At 34.3% G+C, this 21,042-nt stretch overlaps 1 pseudogene across 1 annotated transcript; it reads right to left on the bottom strand.

Moving 5' to 3' along the window:
- Positions 1–15,714: 15,714 nt before the first annotated feature.
- LOC147483134 (F-box protein SKIP23-like) lies at positions 15,715–18,889 on the bottom strand (annotated as a pseudogene). The gene is made up of 2 exons (XR_015205829.1): positions 17,673–18,889; positions 15,715–16,975 (listed from the first exon to the last, which is right to left on the bottom strand). The product of XR_015205829.1 is annotated as an F-box protein SKIP23-like (transcript).
- Between the last annotated feature and the right edge of the window lie 2,153 nt (positions 18,890–21,042).

Below are 21,042 nucleotides of genomic sequence, written 5' to 3'. Positions count from 1 at the left end.
AGCCAAGTGGTCTGCAACCATATTTGATTCTTTGTATATGTGCTTAAACTCTATCACCTCAAACAATGGAATAAGACTCAAGAATATTCAAGCAATACCAAGGTGGTTGCTCGAACCTTTTATAGCTTGTATTGCTCTCATTGAATCTAACTCCACATCTACTCTTGAGTACTACAACAAGATGCAAGCATTCAAGTAACTCTTGGCATATAACCAAGTATTAGAGTTAAATCCAAGTAAAAGCCATAACAACTTCACCAAGCTCATTCTTTATAGCACCACCAATACCAATTTTGACCTGTCCTACGGATCCATCAAGATTGAGTTTCATTTCCCATCTATTGGCTTGTGCCGGATGCACTAAATTGGGGACATATTCTTGAAGTTAGCATGTAACATCAATCTATTAAGCAAAACTCTGTTCTTAATCGAAATGTACTTGTTCCATGTTGGCTTGAATGTAAAACCTTATATCAAGAATGATCCTTTGAACCAGAACTTGGGCTAATTATCTAATGTTTTGAAATCTTCTATTGTTTCTTTCATGCCATATGAAACCGTTGAAGCACATATATAAAACCCTTATAACCTCAGCTTTTGTCTTGGGAGCCAAACAAATTCTGAAGATACTTGACCATTCACAATTAGTATTCCCAAGATCGTGTTTATACCCAAGAAATTTTGATACCCTCTAATACCTCTTTAGAAAAAGGGCATTTGAAAAACAAATGCTTCAAATTCTCATTGTTGTTGTTCTTTGAAACAACATTGAGAGTGCTCCAGCCTCCAAGACCTTCTTCTTTATCAGCCTATCTTGTGTTTGTAAGCTATTAGAGAATAGATGCCATGTACAAAATGAGTGCCGAGGATGTACCAGTTTTCCCATCTGACATGTGGTGCCTCTCTTCTTAGTGCTTGGTATGCAGAACTTGTGGTGAAGTTTCCAAGCTGTGATGGTGTCCAGATGACGGTGCCCTCTTCTAGATTGCCATGGATCTCAGTGTTAAGAATCCGATGTTTCAAATCATCATCATGCAGTAAATGCACAAGTTGGTTCCACTCGTGTGATGGCTGGGTTGTTCTGAGTTTGGATTCATTTTGTGGTCAAGATGTTATTTTTTAAGTGCAATACTTGCTGGGGCTGGGTCATAATTGGATTCGTTTTTAGATACTGTATAGAGGGTGGGGGGAGGGGGAGGGCAATATTCCTTTGGTATAAAAAGAAGGGCAATATCCTGAATTTTGCCTGAACAGTGCTCATGTAAATGCATTAGCTATTGTGGTCTGCCAATCCGTTGCAGAGATACAGACACCTGTTAGGTAAACTCGTAGTAGAGGCACCAGTGCATCACTGCTTTGTTTGTTTACTGTTTGTGCGCGCAACCTGATACGTTCCATCTGGCGTGTGATCTGAGTTACAGTAAGCTCTGGTGGAACTGTTAGATACTAATCCATTATAAACTGGAACAATTGCTGAAGTGGCTATTGGCACGATTAACTTGTTTCTCTCGATCTTCTTTTCAATTCTTTTTTCGCCTGAACTCATTTGCATACATGGTACTAGTGACCTACAAATGAAAACTTGTTAAGGTACCTAATCGTTGAGTTCTCTTGGAAAGCGATTAAAGTCACTGTAAAAGATGAGTGTTTAGTTCATATCTAAATATGTGGCACTCTTATATGAAGGATTGTATTTTCTATAATAGCCTACCATTCCACTGGAATTTCTTTAGAGAGTTCGAGTATATTTATAATTCTTATATATTTGATCAAATAAAAATAATTGCTAAAAAATAGGTGATTTGTAGAAGGTAATTTCCTATTACAAATCAAACACTTTTAGTGTTCTAATTTTTATATATTTTATCAAAAAAAAAATTGCTAAAAAATAGGTGATTTGTAGTTTTAATTCACTATTACAAATCATAAATCTAAAAAAACTATTATACAAGCTAGATCGAGTTTAAGATAATTCTATTTGAAAATTATGGATTAATATCTTAAACCACAAAGTGAAGAGACTATCTCAATTTGATCCCTTAGTTTCCAAGTACTTATGCATCATAATCGCTGCTCATTAACGTATTTTGGTTTATTTTCAATAAAAATATATTATGATTCGAAAATTTGTGTAAGACATTTTGTAAAGCTTTTTCAGCACACAAAATATTTAATAGATCTCGGGCGTATGCCCGGGTTCAAAATCTAATAGTTACTAAAAGAAAGACGGTTTGCCATCATCATACTGAAATTAGAGATGCTATTATTAATAACTAGCTTTCGAACTCGTCCTACGAATGGGTGCCATTATATTAAATTATTCTAAAAAATATTAACATTGTGCAAAGCAATAAGATATTAATATTATATTGATCACTCATCTAAATTTCTTGCAACTTGAATAAAAAACCCCACAGTTTGAGAATGCCCACATAAAGCCAAAAAGATATTGAATAGAAAGACATTCCCATTATACGAAAAGAGAGATAATAAACGCCATTTTAATTGCAAAACTATATTTGTCGAGACATTCTCACTACATATAATACAATTATGTTTTGAGGCTAGTTCGACGAATTTGCATATAGTTTCAAATTTACCGTTAATTATTATTTGAGTTTAGTTCAATGCAGCGCAGTTGCATCTAGTTTTCGATTTCTCGTTAATTATTCTTTGATGTTAATTCAATGCATTTGCATCCAGTTTTCAATTTGCTATTAAATATTCTTTAGGTTATTTCAATGCAATTGCATACAGTTTTTGAATTCCCGTGAATTATTCTTTGAGGTTAGTTCAATGTATTTGCATACAGTTAGTTTATGATTTCATATTAATTATCCAAAGTGGTGTGTAATACCAACTTTTATTGATCATTATGTAATGTCCTTGCAAACATGACATAAAAGTAATTATATATGATACATTATATAGGGTCATCAAGGATTATCAAGTTTTTGATTTCCTGTTAGTTAATTATTCTTTAAGGATAGTTATTCAATGCATTTACATTCAGTTTCCAATTTTCCGTTAATTATTCTTTGAAGTTAGTTCGATGCATTTGCATCTAGTTTCTGATTTCCCAGTTAATTATTCTTTGAGATTAGTTCTAGTTTCCGATTTTCTGTTAATTATTCTTTGAGGTTAGTTCAATGCATTTGCATCCAGTTTCTGATTTTTTATTAATTATTTTATGAGGTTAGTTCAATGCAGTTGCATCCGGTTTACGATTTCTCCATTAATTACTATTTTTAGGCTAGTTCAATGCGGCTACATCCGGTTTCCCATTTCGTTAATTATTCTTTTGAGGCTTACGATTTTCGTTAATTATTTTTCAAGGTTAGTTCGATGCGATTACATTCAGTTTTCAATTTCTTGTTAACTATTCGTTAAGGTTATTTTTATACTGATTCGCCCGCCACCGATTTTCTATTAACTATTTTTTAAGGTTATTTCAATGCATTTGCATCCAGTTTCCAATTTCCCGTTAATTAGTCTATGAGTTTAGTTCAATGCATTTGCATCTAATTTTTTATTTCCCGTTAATTAGTCTTTGAGGATAGCTTAATGCAGTTGCATCCAGTTTTTGATTTCTCGTTAATTATTCTTTGAGGTTAGTTTCATGCATTTGCATCTAGTAACCTATTTTCCGTTAATTATTTTTTTTTCGCTTAGTTCAATGTAGTTGCATCTAGTTTCCGATTTCCCGATAATTATTCTCTGAGGCTAGTTCAATGTTTTTGCATCCCGGTGCCGATTTTCTTTTAATTATTCTTTTACATTAATTTGATGCATTTGCATCCAATTTTCGATTTCCCATTAGTTCTTCTTTGAGGTCAGTTCAATGTAGTTATATTTAGTTTTCGATTTCCCATTAATTATTCTTTGAGATTAGATCAATGCATGCATTTGCATCCAATTTCAAACTTCTCGTTAATTATTCTTTGAGGTTAGTTTAATGCATTTGTATCAAGTTTTCGATTTTTCATTCATTATTCTTTGATGTTAGTTCAATTAATTTGCATTTACATCCCGTTTCCGATTTCCTGTTAATTATTATTTGAGATTAGTTAAATGCATTTGCCTCCAATTGCTAATTTCCCGTTAATTATTCTTTGAGGTTAGCTCGATGCATTTGCATCAAGTTTCCGATTCTTTGAGGTTAGTTCAACGTAGTTGCATCCAATTTCTGTTTTTTCATTAATTATTCTATGGGGTTACTTCAATGCAGTTGCATCCGATTTCCGATTTCCCGTTATTTTATTTATTTTTTATTTTTTAAGGTTAGTTCAATGCATTTGCCTCCAGTTTCTAATTTTCCAATTAATAATTATTTGAGGTTAGTTCGATGCATTTGTATTTAGTTTTTTTTATTTCTCGTTAATTATTCTCCGAGGTTAAGTTTCCGATTTCCCATTAATCATTTTTTTAAGTTAGTTCGATGCATTTGCATCTAGTTTCTGATTTCTTGTTAATTATTCTTTGAGGTTATTTCCATGCAGTTGCGTCCAATTTTTTTTTTTATTTTATGTTAATTTTGTTTTTAGGTTAGTTCAAAGCATTTGCATTTAGTTTTCGATTTCCCATTAAATATTTTTTTAGGTTAGTTCAATGCATTAGCATCTAGTTTCCGATTTTCTGTTAATTATTTTTTGAGGTTGGTTCAATGCATTTGCGTCCAAATTATGATTTCCTATTAATTATTCTTTAAGGTTAGTTCTATGCAGTTTCTGATTTCCCGTTAATTATTCTTTGAGGTTGGTTCAATGCATTTGCATCATGTTTTCGATTTCCCATTAATTATTCTTTGAGGTTCGCTCATTACATTTGCATCATGTTTTGGGTTTATAGTTAATTATTCTTTTGAGGTTAGTTCGATGCGGTTGCATCCGCCTAGTTTTCGATTTCCGTTAATTATTCTTTGAGGTTACTTCATTGTAGTTTATTCAAGTTTCCAATTTTTGCTAATTATTTTTAGGTTAGTTTGATGTTGCATCCAGTTTCGATTTTTCATTGTTAATTATAATTTGAGGTTAGTTTAATGCGCGGTTGCATACAACTTTCAATTTCTTGTTAATTATTATTTCAGAATAGTTCAATAATGCAGTTGCAAACTGTTTTCGATTTCATGTTAATTATTCTTTAAGGGAATTGAGGCTAGTTCAATGCAATTGCATCCAGTTTCCGATTTCCCGTTTATTATTCTTTTAGGCTAGTTTAATACATTTGCATCCAGTTTCTGATTTCCCGTTAATTATTATTTGAGGTTAGTTCAATGCTGCTGTATCGAGTTTCTGATTTTCCGTTAATTATTCTTTGAGATTAGTTTGATTCATTTGCATCCAGTTTCCAATTTTCTATTAATTATTATTTGTGGTTAGTTCAATGCAGTTGCATCCAGTTTTCGATTTTCCGTTAATTATTCTTTGAGGTTAGTTCAATTCATTTGCATCCAGCCAGTTTTCAATTTCCAATTTCCAGTTAATGATTCATTGTGGTTATTTCGATGCATTTGTATCCAGTTTCTGATTTCCCGCTAATTATTCTTTGAGGTTAGTTCGCTATATTTGCATTCAATTTCTGATTTTACGTTAATTATTCTTTGAGGTTTGCTATATATACATGATTCACTGTGTGGGATCATCAGAGAATTCTAACTGCATTTGTTTTAAAAAAAAACAATTGTAATTGATTGCTATGAATATAACTAAGAATTGACTGCATTAGATATTTTTTATTTAATGGTTAAAAGGGATAATTCTTACAATATATATAGTTGAATCTTTTCCTCAAAGTAGATAATAAATCCATTAAATAGCAATGGTGAATTTTGAATGCTCTTGGTAAAATCTAGACCAATTGAGACAAAGTACATGGATCATGAGTTTACGTTAGAATGCAACTCAGATATTGGTACGGTAAAATAGTGGAGTCAACTCTAAAGCAAGGGAAATTCCAATTTCATTTTGGGTTTTGAATGCATTAATAGTAACACAAAGACACGAGATAAAATTGCTTCGTGTCCCTCCTTCTCAAACAACTTTGCATTGAGATTTGCTCTGTTGCCAGTTTTAGTAACCATGACATCTTTCTTAATGAATCCCCTGTGAACAAAATAAGTAGTAATAACTTCTTCTTTGTGTTATCTTGATTTTGCTAGATTTTTCATTCACCTACATCATGTTTAAAAGTTTAATATAAGTATACAACATACATCTTACCCCATACTTAAAACTCGCCTCAAGTCAACTGATTTCCTTTTTCTTTTTGCCTCCTTCCATTTCCTATTAAATTGAACTATATGGAGTCTACACTCTAGATATAGTAGTGCATATGAAAATAGAAATTGAGAATTAGTCACCTGTTAGTGTCTAACAAACCCTACCTATACACTTATCCATAGCTTATATTTCTTTTGGTCCTACATCTCATTTGTAATTTGCGTGTCCCTTGTAGACTAATTTCCTAAAACATAAACCTACATATATGTTTTGAGAGTGTTTACTACCACAATGTTTTTTTTTTCTAGTGATTATTTACTGCTAAGTACTTTACATATTTTACATAATTACCTAACTGGTCTATAATGCATCCAACTATCTATTTAATAAAAGAGTTCAAGAATATGTAACGATCCAAATTGTGATTAAGCGTCAACTCTCTAAGCAAGTTGATTGAAAGTTCTTTGGCAAAAATGACATTGGATAAAAATTGAGGTTGATGTATAAACTATCAGCCAGAATTATCAAAACATGTTTAGAGTTAGCAACACATTTACAATTTCAGGTTCCACTACCTCTTTTAATAACTTGTAACTTTAAAGCACGTAAGAAATGGAAGTCACTTTACTGCTCCCATAAGCGTAGTTTGATTTGAAGTGTTGCAACGTCGGAGAAGAAGGTAACCATCCAAAATTTGCAATTACAAACAATAATCATAGTCCCATAGACAATTTGATAATGGAAAGCTTCACCATCTATCAAGTTCTCCGAAGACACAAACACATGAAGAAGCTCGAGCTGTATACGATCTGATTTGATATCTTAACCAAACTTGCTAAATTTTGTTTATTTATTTTTTTTTTACTTTTTCGGTATTGAATAATGATGGAAGTATATTGACTCCTCTTGGTGAGGTTTAAGAGAACTTGGTAATAGGGAGAATAATGATGGAAGTATATTGACTTCTCTTGGTGAGGTTAAAGAGAACTTAGTAATAGGGAGAAGCTTTCCTTTCTAGTTTGAGACAACGCAAGGTTTTTCCTAAATTTTGTAATTAGTTTAAGTGTTGTGAAAATATTAGAGTCTCTGTGAAGGCTCTAAAAAATAGAGCCAAGAGGGTATAGCTATAATATATATCTACTAGCCTTCGAACCCGTCCTACGAAAGGGTGCCATTATATTAAAGTATTCTAAAAATATTAGCAATTATGCAGAAATATGAGATATAAAAATTATATTAATCATTTATTCAAATTTCTTACACCACTCTCAATAAAAAAGAAAACACCAAACCTTGATAAAACCTATCGACTTCTTTTAGTTGTTAGGTTTAATAATTGAAATTTGATTGAAGTTTTATGAGAATGCCCAATGTGGCGAAGATGATATTGAAGCTACTTGAATATCAACACATTCACAATCATAATAAAAAAATTATAATAAACACTATTTAAAATGCAAAACTATATTTGTCGAGACATTATATTCCTCATACATATAATAACTTTATTCTATTCATCATCGTTAATGTTGATTGTGTTCTCTGTTTGAGGATGGTTGCTTTTATTGGCTCTTTCTTTTACTTTATTTGCTGACAATATAATGTTGGTTCCAACACCAAATCTTCAGTGTAAGTGTAACTTGAAAGTACAGGTGGGACTTTTAATGCCTACTTGGCTTAGTATGTGTTGATTCCAATTGCAATCAGTATAGTGTAAGTCACTCACTGACGAGACTTTTAAGGCCCACTTTATATAGGTGTTTCTTGGTTGATATTTAGAGAACATGTTGCACATCGCTACTTAGCTATTTTTGAATTATATGAATCTAAACATAGTTTGATTATTTATAGTTTGTATAATCTATGTATTTTTAAATCATGATAGCAACATTAATTTTGTTTTCTGGCTTAATATGTAGGTTGATAATTATGAGTCACAGTCTTTATTAGTGGAAAAGTGGGTTTTTTGTTAATAGATGTGGGAACCATATTCAACGGGATAATTATAATAGGAAGAGAAAAATGGAAGATTGATCAACCTCATTAGTAAATATAAACTACTTTTTCTGTATTATTTTTCAACAAGACAATTATAATAAAGCATTTTACAGGAATATGGTTGTTTCTGGACTGGCTATTTGAAGGAGTAATTGGAGTTGTTCAAAGAAGACATTTCGGGCTCTTTCAAGGATCGAGTTCTTCAAGTTTGAGGAGTTTAGGTTTTAGAGAAGTTTGATATAAGAAGGTTTTGTTTTAGTATTCGTGAGGTTTTAAGAAGATTTTTTTTAGTAGTTTGGAGGTTTTTTGTTGTATTAGGATTCACAGTTGAAGTCGAAGGTTTTTTTTTTTTTTTTTTTTTCCATCTAATTTTGTGTTTTGTATTGATTCGTAGTTATCGCAAATTAATTGGTTAAAAGATTGAGCGTGTAATTGATTTTTTTTCTTGATTATTTGTATCTCGATTAGATCTTGAGAATCTCGAGATGATCCTATGTCCAATATAATTTACCTTAGTGACCAATTTATAATAAATGAAGAACATGTCCTTGACTGTAATTAAGAATGTGCCCTTACTTAAGAATGTTGCTGATGTGGCGCCCTGAAACTGTGCAATAATAGATTTAGATATAAGTATATGACCGTGGTAACAGTATGCTGCCCTAAGAGCATCTCTAGGTGGTGGTAGTATCACCTCCAAATTTGAAGGCGAAATTTGAAGAAATTGGATGCAAATTTTGACCAACTCTAGGTGGTCGCAAATATCGACCGCAAATTTGATTGTAAGGTCTACCACGCGCGCTATTGGTAATGTCATCGCGACCAGTACTATTGTCTCGCCATTAGTACTACTGTCGCGCGACATTACCAATGTCGCGTGCTATGATTGTTTAAATGTCGCACGACAGTCGGACTGTTGTCATTTCACACATTTGTTTTCAACATAGTTTTTCTAGTTCTAACAAAAAAATAGATTCTGATGATGAATATGTCTATAATAACCAAACAAGATAGAGTGGTGACGGTGAGGAAGATCAAAACAGTGGTAATAGTACACTAGTTTGGAGCAATCCCATGGGTGATCTAGATGATGAACTAGGAACTTCTGGAGCTGGAAACCAGGGAGTTGAGCCGGAAAATCCATTGCTGCTTCAGTATCAGCAAGTCGATTTTGAATTTCCTGCTGAGCTTATGGATTTCAACCATCTTAGACCGGTGTCTAGGAGGTGGCATGATAAGCATGTCCCAAGAGTTGTTCTTGAACAACAGGTATGTATTTTAATTTTATATATTAGCAGTAGTGTTTAACTTTAGTAGTTAAATACGTACAGTTTTATTTTTATTTTTTTAATTTGAGTTTCATTTTGCGTACATCAAAGATGTGTTATGTACCGGGTTCGGTGAACTCCACGTGCGCTTAAGATGTGGTGGGATGATATTAAAAAAGTCGGTGCACTTGACCATGTTAGAGATGCAATTCTAGCGACTCCCTTCGGTCATCTAGTTGACATACCTTACAATAAGACTGACATTCAGGAAGTTATCAATGGTTTAGTTGAGAGATGATGGGATAGTACACATACTTTTCACTTTCCTCAGGGAGAGTTGGGATTCACTCTACTAGATTTTTGTATGATATCTGGTTTGAGTATAGGATTAGCTCATCCATTGAGATGTAGCACTAAACTTCAGAGTTGTGCCCAAATAATGATTTTCTTCCCTTGTCTGACCGAGGAGTCATATGACAGTGCTGGTGTTAGGATTTCTGGTATCAAGGCTGCATACATTACACCGTTGACTAATGATGATGGGTTGCAGTTTTTAATAAACTATTTGTCACTTGATTCTGATGATGGTCAAGCACATGTTGATGAGTATGTAAGAGCTTTCTGTATGTATTTGATGGGCGTCTTGTTTCTTCCTTCTGACTATTCCACAATTAACTTGGGGTATCTAGCCAACTTTAACCACTTGCATGAGTTGGGCGGTATTGATTTTGGTGGAGCCATATACTGTAATTTGTTGCGTTGTTTAGATAAGGCTTCTCAGCAGACTTGTGCTATCACTAGTCCCCAGATGGGACGATTTGTCATTCTCTTAGAGGTATGGTTTTATGAGTATTTTCGTGCTGCAAATCCTATCCTCACAGAGTACACCGATGAGAGGCCTAGGCTCAGGGCTTGGCACGGACCTCGTCAAGCTCGTCTGACTAGTGAGATCAGTCATAATATAACTTCTGTCCGAACCCAGATCGAGCTTAGCACACAGGCTTCTATTGTTTGGTGGTCTTGGCAGACATCTGTGCACGTCGACACGAATGACTGTAGATACGCATTGTTCATTTCTCATAGGAAGATGGTATTCACTTGCGGGAGTGATATGGAGTGGTATTTAAGGGATAGATGTTACAGACAGCTCACACCATGCTTTGGTATCCCCCCTGATCCGCCTACCCATATATCAGAGGCTAAGGACATGACCTTACAACAAGCCATTGAAAGAAACATGGATTGGAGTTGGCCAGTAGCTTTTGATCTAGTTACATTGCAGACTTATGAGCAGTATTACCGTTATTGGTTTAAGGTATCTATTGGTCATTTGCTCCCAGCTGTGGGTCGTACAGGCAACATTCATACGGTTAACAGAATGGGTGTCAGACGTGAATATCATATTGGTCAGCCGTCACAGCCGACATTTCAGCATGGACACGTACACACATTTGTTCCAGCACCAGATCCCCATCAGTCAAAGTGGCCTTAGGTTTTCAGTTTGAGTGATCCGAGTGGCCAAACAATTTACCATCCCATTTCTTCTATTGATGACACTCGCGTCGTACAGTTAGAGCCTGACCTTGGACATCTACCTCTGGTAATTATTTTTATTGGTTTTGGTTTATTATGAAAATGTCATAAATTATTAATGAATCATTATTTCAGGATGACCTACGCATGAGATATGAGACAGGCATTCGTGTAAATGATGGCATGCGCTCCTCGGTATTAAGCCACGATTAGTAGAGAGAGACTTCTTTCCCGGCTCATGTGGATTATGACAATTTGCAACGCCAGTTGATGAGTTACAAGCTCACTTTGATCGCACTCTGGTACATCATAAGAGTTCATCACATTGCGGGACATAGAGTTTAGCACAAGGACGGTCGAGGAAGAGTTCACGCACGAGGAGGGTATGTAGGAAGTGAGGACTTGATTATTTATAATATTAAGTTTTTTGTATGATGATTATTATTATGTTGTGTGCTTTAGAATTGTTCATTTGATCATTTTGATAAGTTATAATTTACTTACTTTGATCAATTTGATTTAGCAAATGAATTGCAATTTTTATTAATAGAACGACAACTAATATAGATTGCAAAAACATAAAATAAAAATAAATAAATAAAATACAACTATTACATATCACCCTTATTACATACTACTAGAGTTACTCTAGTTATCAAGCCAGTCATCATTTTCTTCATCATTGACTCTTTCGTCCTCGGAAACTTCATTTGTACTACTTGATCAAGCATTTTTTTTTTCATATTTAGCTACAATTTCTTCTTGTTTTAGCTCTAAAACCCTTCGCGCACGAGGATTGAGTTTGTCGAGTGACATTGCTAACAACCTAGTCTCATTTTCCTCCTCTCTAACACGGAGTTTTTCTTGCTTCAAAAATAACTTTTTTTTGTGTTTTCTCTTGTTTCAATTTCATCATAGTTTGAAATTGCCCATCTAGAATCTCTTCTCTATGTCTTCGGCTTTCTTTAAAAGCATGAAGAAATTCATCCATATTTTTAGCAGTGGATGCAACATTACTCTCGACAGTAGAAGCAATTTTCTTGTTCTTCTCAACTTCTTTGTTTTGGTTCCTACCAATCGACCTCTCCAAAAAACCTTCAGTATTGCTAGGATCGTATTCCGAGTACAGTGAAGGTGAATGGTTAGAGTGAGGCGTTGAAGGGGTTGAGGGTGAAGAATTGAAGCGTTCAAGATCTCCGGATCTTGCTTTCTTCTTTGGTCTTGGAGCAAGCGTTTGGTTTAGAATGGCGAGTTCTTTGCCACTTTGGCGTATGTTTGACTAGATTATAACAATCTTGCCATATCCATGGTTTCCCAGTAGTAGCCGCATAAATTGTTACCGCGTCTGTAAGCTACGTTTATAAAAAAATAAAAATAAAATAATAAATAATAAAAAAATCAATATCAAGTAGTATATAATAAATACATAAAAGAAAACTAAGTATAAATTAAACGAAGTATAAACGAATCTTACAATGTCTTCGCGTCCCCACCTGCTTGGTGGTTGTTCTTCAAACTTTCTTAGTATAGCATGATATTTGTTGAATAACGGTAAAAGAATCGCCCAACATTATGAGACTCTCTTCAAACTTTGCGTCTTCAGTTTCAAATATTCGGATGGAGTAGAGTTTCATGGAAGGACAGCCATGGCAAAGATAATATGAACTGCAAAGTTTGTCTTCAGCACTTTCGTATGGGTCGTATTCATGACCTAGGAGGTTAGTGGTGACAATGGGACCGGATGCGGTATAGTATGGGGGAACAGGTTGCATGGGATCAGATCCGCAGTATCCTAACTGCTCAGGAACTGCTGCGAGACGTGGAGAGAGGGAGAGCGGAATCATAATTGCAAGATAACTGCCGCGATACGTGGAGAGAGAAGAGACAATGGATGAAAGAGGATCGAGGGACCAGAGGAGATAGAGGGAGAAGAGAAGAGAGATAAAAAGCGCCAAAAAGAAAAAAGAAAAAAGAAAAAAAAAGACAGAGAGAAGAGTAAGGAAAAAATACAGAGAGAAGAGTAAGGAAGAAGACAAGTAATCTCATAGGTTGTAATAGTGGAGTATACAACTTTCATGATTTCAACTCCCTGAATGAGCATTTTAGTGATAAACATCTTGCTACAGTCGGAAATAGGTATGTGGAGATCTTTCTATATATATATATATATGTATATATATTTGTATCATTTGGATCTAATATTTTTTTTTTTATCTTTGCAGGTGCTGTGATGAAGTATTTGATAAGGATGATATGATTGCACACTTTAAAGAACAGCACATGTAGGTGTTTTTACTCCGGGAGTGGACCTCTCTTCATAGTATAGTGTTTTAAGTTTTCTTGTATGGTAATATTTTACTCCTCCCCATAGATCTTCGGTTGAGGAATAACTAGTTCAGTACTTGGGTGCTAAAACTACACAAGTTTTGGTTCTCACTTCGCGGAGTGGTGTATGTTATTTTTTTTTCTGACATGTATGAGCAATTCAAATCTAATAAAATAAAAGAAAACTGAGAAGATCCACTATAACCACAACCAGGGGCGGCTCAAGGCAATCGGGGGCCCTAAGCAAAGTTCTAATAAAATTGTTACATCTTATAGATCGATATGATTTGTTTACGTTATTTCATATGAATGCAAATGCTTAGTTTATTTAACAAAAAAATTTAAAAGATAACAATTATTGTAAAAATTGATCATAACATTTTTTTTTCTCTTTCTTGAATAGTCTCCCCCACAAACATTTTTTTTTATAACAAAAAATTTAGAAGATAACAATTATTGTAAAAATTGATCCTAACATTTTTTTTTCTTTCTTGAATAGTCTCCCTACAAACATTTTTTTTTATATAACAAGAAATTTAAAAGATAACAATTATTGTCAAAATTGATCCTAACATTTTCTTTATTCTTTTTTGAATAGTCTCCCCCACATTTTTTTTTTTTATAACAAAAAATTTAGAAGATAACAATTATTGTAAAAATTGATCATAACATTTTCTTTTTTCCTTCTTGAATAGTCTCCCCCACAATTTTTTTTTTTTATAACAAAAATTTAGAAGATAACAATTATTGTAAAATTAATCCTAACAATTTATTTTTTTCTTTTTCTTGAATAATCTCCCCTCAAACATTTTTTTTATAACAAAGAAATTTAAAAGATAACAATTATTGTCACAGGTTGATCTTAACATTTTCTTTATTCTTTCTTGAATGGTCTCTCCACAAACTTTTTTTTTAATTGAATTTTATTGATAAAAAGAACGTAAATACAAAATGAAGTAGAAACATAGGAGTGTTGTTAGGGAGATCCTCACATACAGAGAGATCTAAGACAAAACACCATAAATACATGAGGAATAGTGGAAGAATAAAAAAATGTCCTACACCTGTAACATTGTAGAAGATCATGGCCAAACAACAATGTCACAAACTTGAAATTTCAATATATTTATTTAATAAAGAATTACACAAGAGAGAGAGAGAGAGAGAGAGAGAGAGAGAGAGAGAGAGAATTCTACACCAAATTAAACAATATAAAAAAACCAAATAAGACAAAATAATGATATAAATAATATTGAAGTGTTGGCTTCAATTTGATAAATTGTTATAGGGTGTTGAAGAAGTTTAATTAGTTAGGGAGGCGTGCCTGTTTATTTATTGGAGAAGGCAAAAACGCTAGGAAAACGAAGAGGTTTAATGCAATTTTCTAATTTCCAATTTTTCAATGTAAAATCGTTTATCTAACGGATTAAAATAAATGAAAAACAAATAGTGAGCTTTTTTTTCACAATAAAACAATAATAGACTTAGAACTGTAGGTGGGTTAGGATCATAGTTCGTGATTCCGAACGGAACTCCGAATTCTCTCGGAATTTCGGTTTTAAAAAACGGAATTCTAAATATAGTGTCGAAATAATTGAAATTCGAAAGAATTTGAAATTCGAATATAATAGAATCGAAAATTTCTTTGGATTTCGGTTTTAGATTTATCGGAATTCGAAAATTCAAAATCGAACTATGGTTAGGATATATTGGGCCCTTTGGACATCGGCCTAATCGGTCGGTTATTTATTTTGCTATAGGGTACAACCGCCCTGACCACAACTAAACATACATCTATTTTACCGTTTGTTTTGTGCGTTAAACTCCGTTTGTTTTGTGCGTTAAACTGATGAGAATAGCAGTTGGTAGCAGTTGCTAATAGCATTCCGGACCAGACACCCGTATGTTTTTGGACATTGTTAACAATTCTTAAGCCCTGTGATACTTAACATATCCTAAATTTTACCAAAACATATACCAACAAAAATAACTACAACTATTATTTCACGGATATTATTGCAAAATAAAATGTCACAATAACTCTATAACCTCCACTAGCTAGTAGCTTTACAAAAGAGATAACGACCTAAAAATGCATTGCATAGTTTCACTAGTTCTCAAGCGTAACCATAAGTCCATTACCCATTACATGGTTATATTTTTTCGTTTTCGTAACAGATATCACGGTGCTACCTCTCAAGCGGGTCGCTCGCTAGCATTTTTCATTAGATAAAAAATAAAAATTCGAGACAACTTCTTTTTCAAGGATTGATAAGAAGAGATTTTTTCTCAAAGGATCAAGTTTTAATGTCTTGTCCAGCAACGTCTACAGTGGATACATTATCAGAGTCATCAATTATCTCATTATTATCTCTGAACAATTCTCCATCACAGTGAACATGGAATAGCCTTACAGACTGATAAGTTAGACCTACAGCAAATCAAATTGACATAAACAAATAAAAATCGATAAAATAGAAAAACAATGAGTCTCCTCTAAAATATTTTTGAGGTTATCCAAGTTGGTGGAGCGTATCGAGAAAGAATGTCATCGCCTTCGTATAAAACATCGATTTTCTCGGTTTCCATACTGAAAATTCCCATATCAAGACCAATTAATCTTCCAGAAGCTTCAACAAAGTCATCAGTGAAGTAAATGCAATTAGGCTTGCATCCTGGATAACCGGAGGCCTTCAGAGAAAAGGAGCTATTGCTACCTATGAAGATAGCATGTCCATCCAAGGTTTGCAACTCATCCCACTTGCGGGTGCACAAATCCAACTTGTAGACTTCAATATATACAGTCTTCACATAATGGTGGAATTCCATTGGCGGTGATACAGGCTTGAAGTCCAGGATTCTTGCAACCAGATGCAGCTCCCCTCGCAGTTCTACAAGGTAAAACCTATCAATATATATTCCTTGTACATCTTCTGGAGGATGTGCAAAAACATCTGATACGGGCCTAAGACCATTAGTATCACAGAGACGAACGTTCCCATAGGCATCAACGGCATAGAATTGACCATTTAAGTGTAACACGTCAAACTGAATCATATTATTAAGCATTATTGACCAAGTTGTATCACCCGGTCTAGCAAAAGCCAATCTCTTATATCCTCCATAAATTATCAAAACCAGTATTTGTTCCTCAGCTGTTGAGGAAGAAGGCGCCATGGAAACAATTGCTTTTGTTATGTAATTCATACGATTTTTCCCAGGCAAATTCGCAGTATAATATGTATCTTCAACTGCAGATAATGGTGGGAGTGGAATTCGAGCACGTGAAAGAGGGTTTAACAGATGAACGTTTTGATCAAAGCCCACAGTGACCAACTAACCAAATGGAGAACCAAAACAATGACATCCACTAGCTTCTGGCAAGTTTATACGGTGGATTTTATTCTCAGATACACTATAGAATCCTCGGTTATTTTCACCATCATCAGCAGTAAGCATCAACCATGGCTGAGGCTTTAAGAACAATGAGAAGTGGCGTTTGTCAAGCGTAACATATCTCCATGATTGACAAACGGCGCCAAACCTTATAAAATCTAGAATTAAATCAATTTTTTCTGCTATCAGCCTAACGATTTCCTCGGGGAGTTCAGACCAACTTTGAAGACACATCTCCTTTTCACAAGAAAAGAAAAAGGGGGAATTAGTAACCAGATCCGCACCCCAAAAATATAACTATTACTGCAACCCAAGCAAGTGAATGCAACATGACAATTATTATCGGAAAAAAAAAATGCAACATGACAAGGATTAGTATTGTATTCATATTTGGTAACAAAGTGAGGATGAATTTAATCAGAGAACACATGGATAAACAAATGAAATAAGACATGCTTTACGGATGAATTGAATACCAAATTAACATCAATCCAGTAAGACATCTAATAGGATATTCTCCTAAAGTAACTAGTCAGAAAGAAGATATAGGTTCAAATCTTCAGCAAGTGTGAAAGTTAAAACCAACCAAAACTAAATCAAAGTTTCTTAAACAAAATCAAAACAACACAAACCCAAAATGTTCACTAATAATTTCAGGGAAAACAGAGGAAGAAGTAAAATATAAATCAGCTTTTTATATGGAGTACTAAACTGGGTGGAAGAAAGGGCAGTAAGATAAAATCAAAAAAATTGATGAAGTCATCGAACTACTAAAAGAATGATGATGTCAAACGTCAAAGGATTCTCATTTAACCAGCGCAATAATCAATCTAATTTTTCAGTAAACAAGATTCATTTCTTAATTAATGAATCCTGGAGATAAGAACTATGGATTAGCCCTACCAAAAAAACCCGCAAACAACAGAGTTTTTACCCGCATATGTGGAATATCCAACAAAAAGGTGTATCAGGTCTTCTTAACATTGATGTAGCTAGAGAGTCTGCAACAAAAATAGATTCTCTAAACCACGCTACCAAAACAATTCTGAATCATATCTCGTTCGTGATCGAAATTCCTATTTTGCAGATTACAGATATGATTCCTTCACTTCTTGAGATGGTAGTTTCATAAGGAGGGATGCAGCTATAGCTATAGTGGTAGCAGCGGTATTGTGGGAAGTTGGCTCAACTAAATGGATAAATTATTGATTGAGAATCTATGCAGGAGATCGGGTCGCACACCTTCTCTTCTATCAGGTCCAGAGGGGAACTTAGTTAGGTCCCTCAGGATGCCTCCGCTAACAGGAAGTCGGGATTCGAGCTATGTATGTGGCTTTTCTGCTGGGTTCCAAATTGGCAAATTGTCATCACTCATGTTCGTGAAACGCCATCTTAGCCAATCAAAAACCCAACTGCGTTCTAGAACAGTTACTGAAAATAATAGGCAATTCAATGTTCTTTTTTATTTCTATAAAAATTCAATCCGACTACATAGACTGACAATTCAATAAAGAGCCAGTTCACCAATTACATAAATACCTAAGTAAACAAGCGGAACAAAGAAAGAATATCAGGGAAAAGACAAATTAGAATCTGAATCCCCTATAATCATCCTCATCATCAACATCCTTGCCTTAATCCTGAAGGTACAGGGTCAGCCACATGAACTCTGTTTTCAATCTTTTTGGTTGCATTCATTTCTAATAGCCTAATCCCGTGTTAATCCAAGTCGCCCTCTTTGTCTCTTACATTCTACGCTAACTACGTTCCACTACATACCAGTGCAACAGTAGGGGTTCATTTTTTATTTTTATATCTTTGATCAGTACAACATTCTCACTCACTTGGATTTCATTCATCATTATACACATTCAATACCATGTAAGTCAGCATTCCCTTCTTTTTTCACTAGTAGGTGCAACCCCTTATTCCTTACCACTCTTATTAGCTTTTTATTTTTTAATTAGGATTCAAAGACTATACCTTTAGAGTGAATTTTCATCTCTAAAAGCTTGTTGAGAAGTAAAGCATAAATTACTTGTTCAAATAGCGAATCTTTCAAACAAATTCTCAACAGTAATATTACAAAAAAGTTCAATTACTCCACACATGCCAATTTACTTCAATTTCAGAAGGAAAAAAGATACATGAAATACTAAACATAATTTTTACCTTGATTGATCCGTTGAGCTTATTGGAGAATAAATATAAACAAATAAATTATTATCACTCTGTTAGAAATTAAACTAATTTGGAGAGAACACCACACTAACTTAACATGTAGATTGAATCAATAAAAGAGAGAGAGAGAGAGAGAATTCTTATTTCTTGAGATCCAAACTAAATGGGAGGAGGTTAAACAGTAAGATAGAGGATGATCAGGATAAATATCAAGATAGAAGGTTATCAGGATAAATACCAAGATAGAGGATTATCAGGATAACACATATCAATGGTGGGCATCCATATAAGCCCATGGATTTCATAACACTCCCCCTTGGATGTCCACCATTCTTGTGGAAATTATGGTGGATGCATCTTTTGTAGCATTCTTCTGGATGCTCTATAATCATCCAATGACAGTTCCTCATTAAAACCTTGCTAAGGAAAACAGGTGGGAAAAACCAAAGCTAAGGAAAAGAGTACAACATTACTTAGAATCATTGTGACTTGCTTACATTGCTTCATTAAAACCTTTACTAGGAAAACCGATTGGGATAAAACCTAGATAAGAAAAAAGTACAGTGCATATGTCCCGGGACACATTCTTTAGGATGCTCCCCTGTTCAATTACTCCCTCCGATAAAGACAAGTCTTAATCTGCTTCTATTACTTGCTTTCGACCTTAACCTTCTTCTTCTTAACTTGTCGATGAGTGTAAAAAGAATTTTGGCGCAATGTGTTTTGTCATGTCTCCTTTTATAAATTATTCTTGAATCTGGGCTATACAAGCCGGATTATCCTCATAAATAATCTTTGGGAACACATGTTATAGAAGGCAATTGACAAGAACTACAAATATGCCCAATTAATAACCTTAGCCATACACATTCGACTAGCTTCATGAAGAGCTAAAATTTCAGAGTGGTTAGAGAAAGTTGCCACTAAAGTTTGTTTAGTGCAATGCCAACAAATGGCGGCATTACCACTAAGAAATACATACTGTTTTGGGAGTGACCCTTCCGAGGGTCGGGATAGATAACCAAAGACTGCAGATAGCCAACTAGATCATAGTCATTAGTGGAACCATAAGAATAAAATAGTTTCATACAAGTTAATTCATAAAAATATCTCAATATGTGTTAGACATCATTCCAAAGGTCTAAGTGTATGTGCACAATTATATCTTGATAAGAAACTAATAGAAAATGCAATGTATGATCTTGTGCACATATTGTGCTAGATACATAAATGCTTCCAATATCACTCAAGTAGAGTAGTTTCAATACCAAGAACTTCCTCATTGTTCTTCCTTTTAGTGAAATGGATTCTTATCCAAATCCAAGTTTCGCACAACCATGTGCTTTGTCCATTTCATTTCAAAAATCTATAGTCAGCAGTTTTCTCCAATTCCTTAGGAGTCCCAATCAAGTTTGTACCAACCAAACTTGTTGCTACTATATTGAATCCAACCTCGGATTTTTACTATAGGTCCACACCATATTTTTCAAAGAGTTTAATTATGCTTTAATAGCAAATTCCAGATTGGCCAATCTTTCATTTGTCGACAAAATGTACACGTGGTTCATTTATTTTCATCATTGTCCTTTGATGTTCCAATAGCTATACCATAGCTAAATATGTCATCCATGACAAGTGCTTTCCTATCCCACAATTCACCTGAACATGCATGGAATATTGAGATCGATCTCTTTATTTTCAGGTACCATTGCCTCTCTCCATGGGCAACCATATATAGGCATTTCAGTGAATTTGGATATTTGCACATTATTTGTTTATGGAGCTCCAGCCATTACCTGGCTATTAATTGGACAAGATGGTTTCTCAGTTCTCCTCTCCTAGGAGCTTTGGATCCTATAGGTCTACCTCCACGCTTTTTTATATAGTAGATTCATTTGCCGCCATGTTTGGACCCCGTCCAAATGGAACATCAATTCTGGCTGGCACATTCATGGTTACTTTTACCATATCATTAAATGCTTAGGCATTTTCTTTGCAACCGCTTGCAAGTGTATCATTCTCCTTATCTCTTAATGAGACAGAGGACGTGATCCAAGTTGCTTCACGTCGTTCCTTAGAGCAACCATTGCTCTTCTCCCCCTAACGACGGGAATACTATCTCA

The sequence above is a fragment of the Coptis chinensis genome, chromosome 8, assembly GCF_015680905.1.
Source record: "Coptis chinensis isolate HL-2020 chromosome 8, ASM1568090v1, whole genome shotgun sequence".
In the NCBI taxonomy this organism is placed as follows: domain Eukaryota; kingdom Viridiplantae; phylum Streptophyta; class Magnoliopsida; order Ranunculales; family Ranunculaceae; genus Coptis; species Coptis chinensis.
Note: the sequence above shows the minus strand (reverse complement) of the source record. Positions and strands in the feature narration are given on the sequence as shown.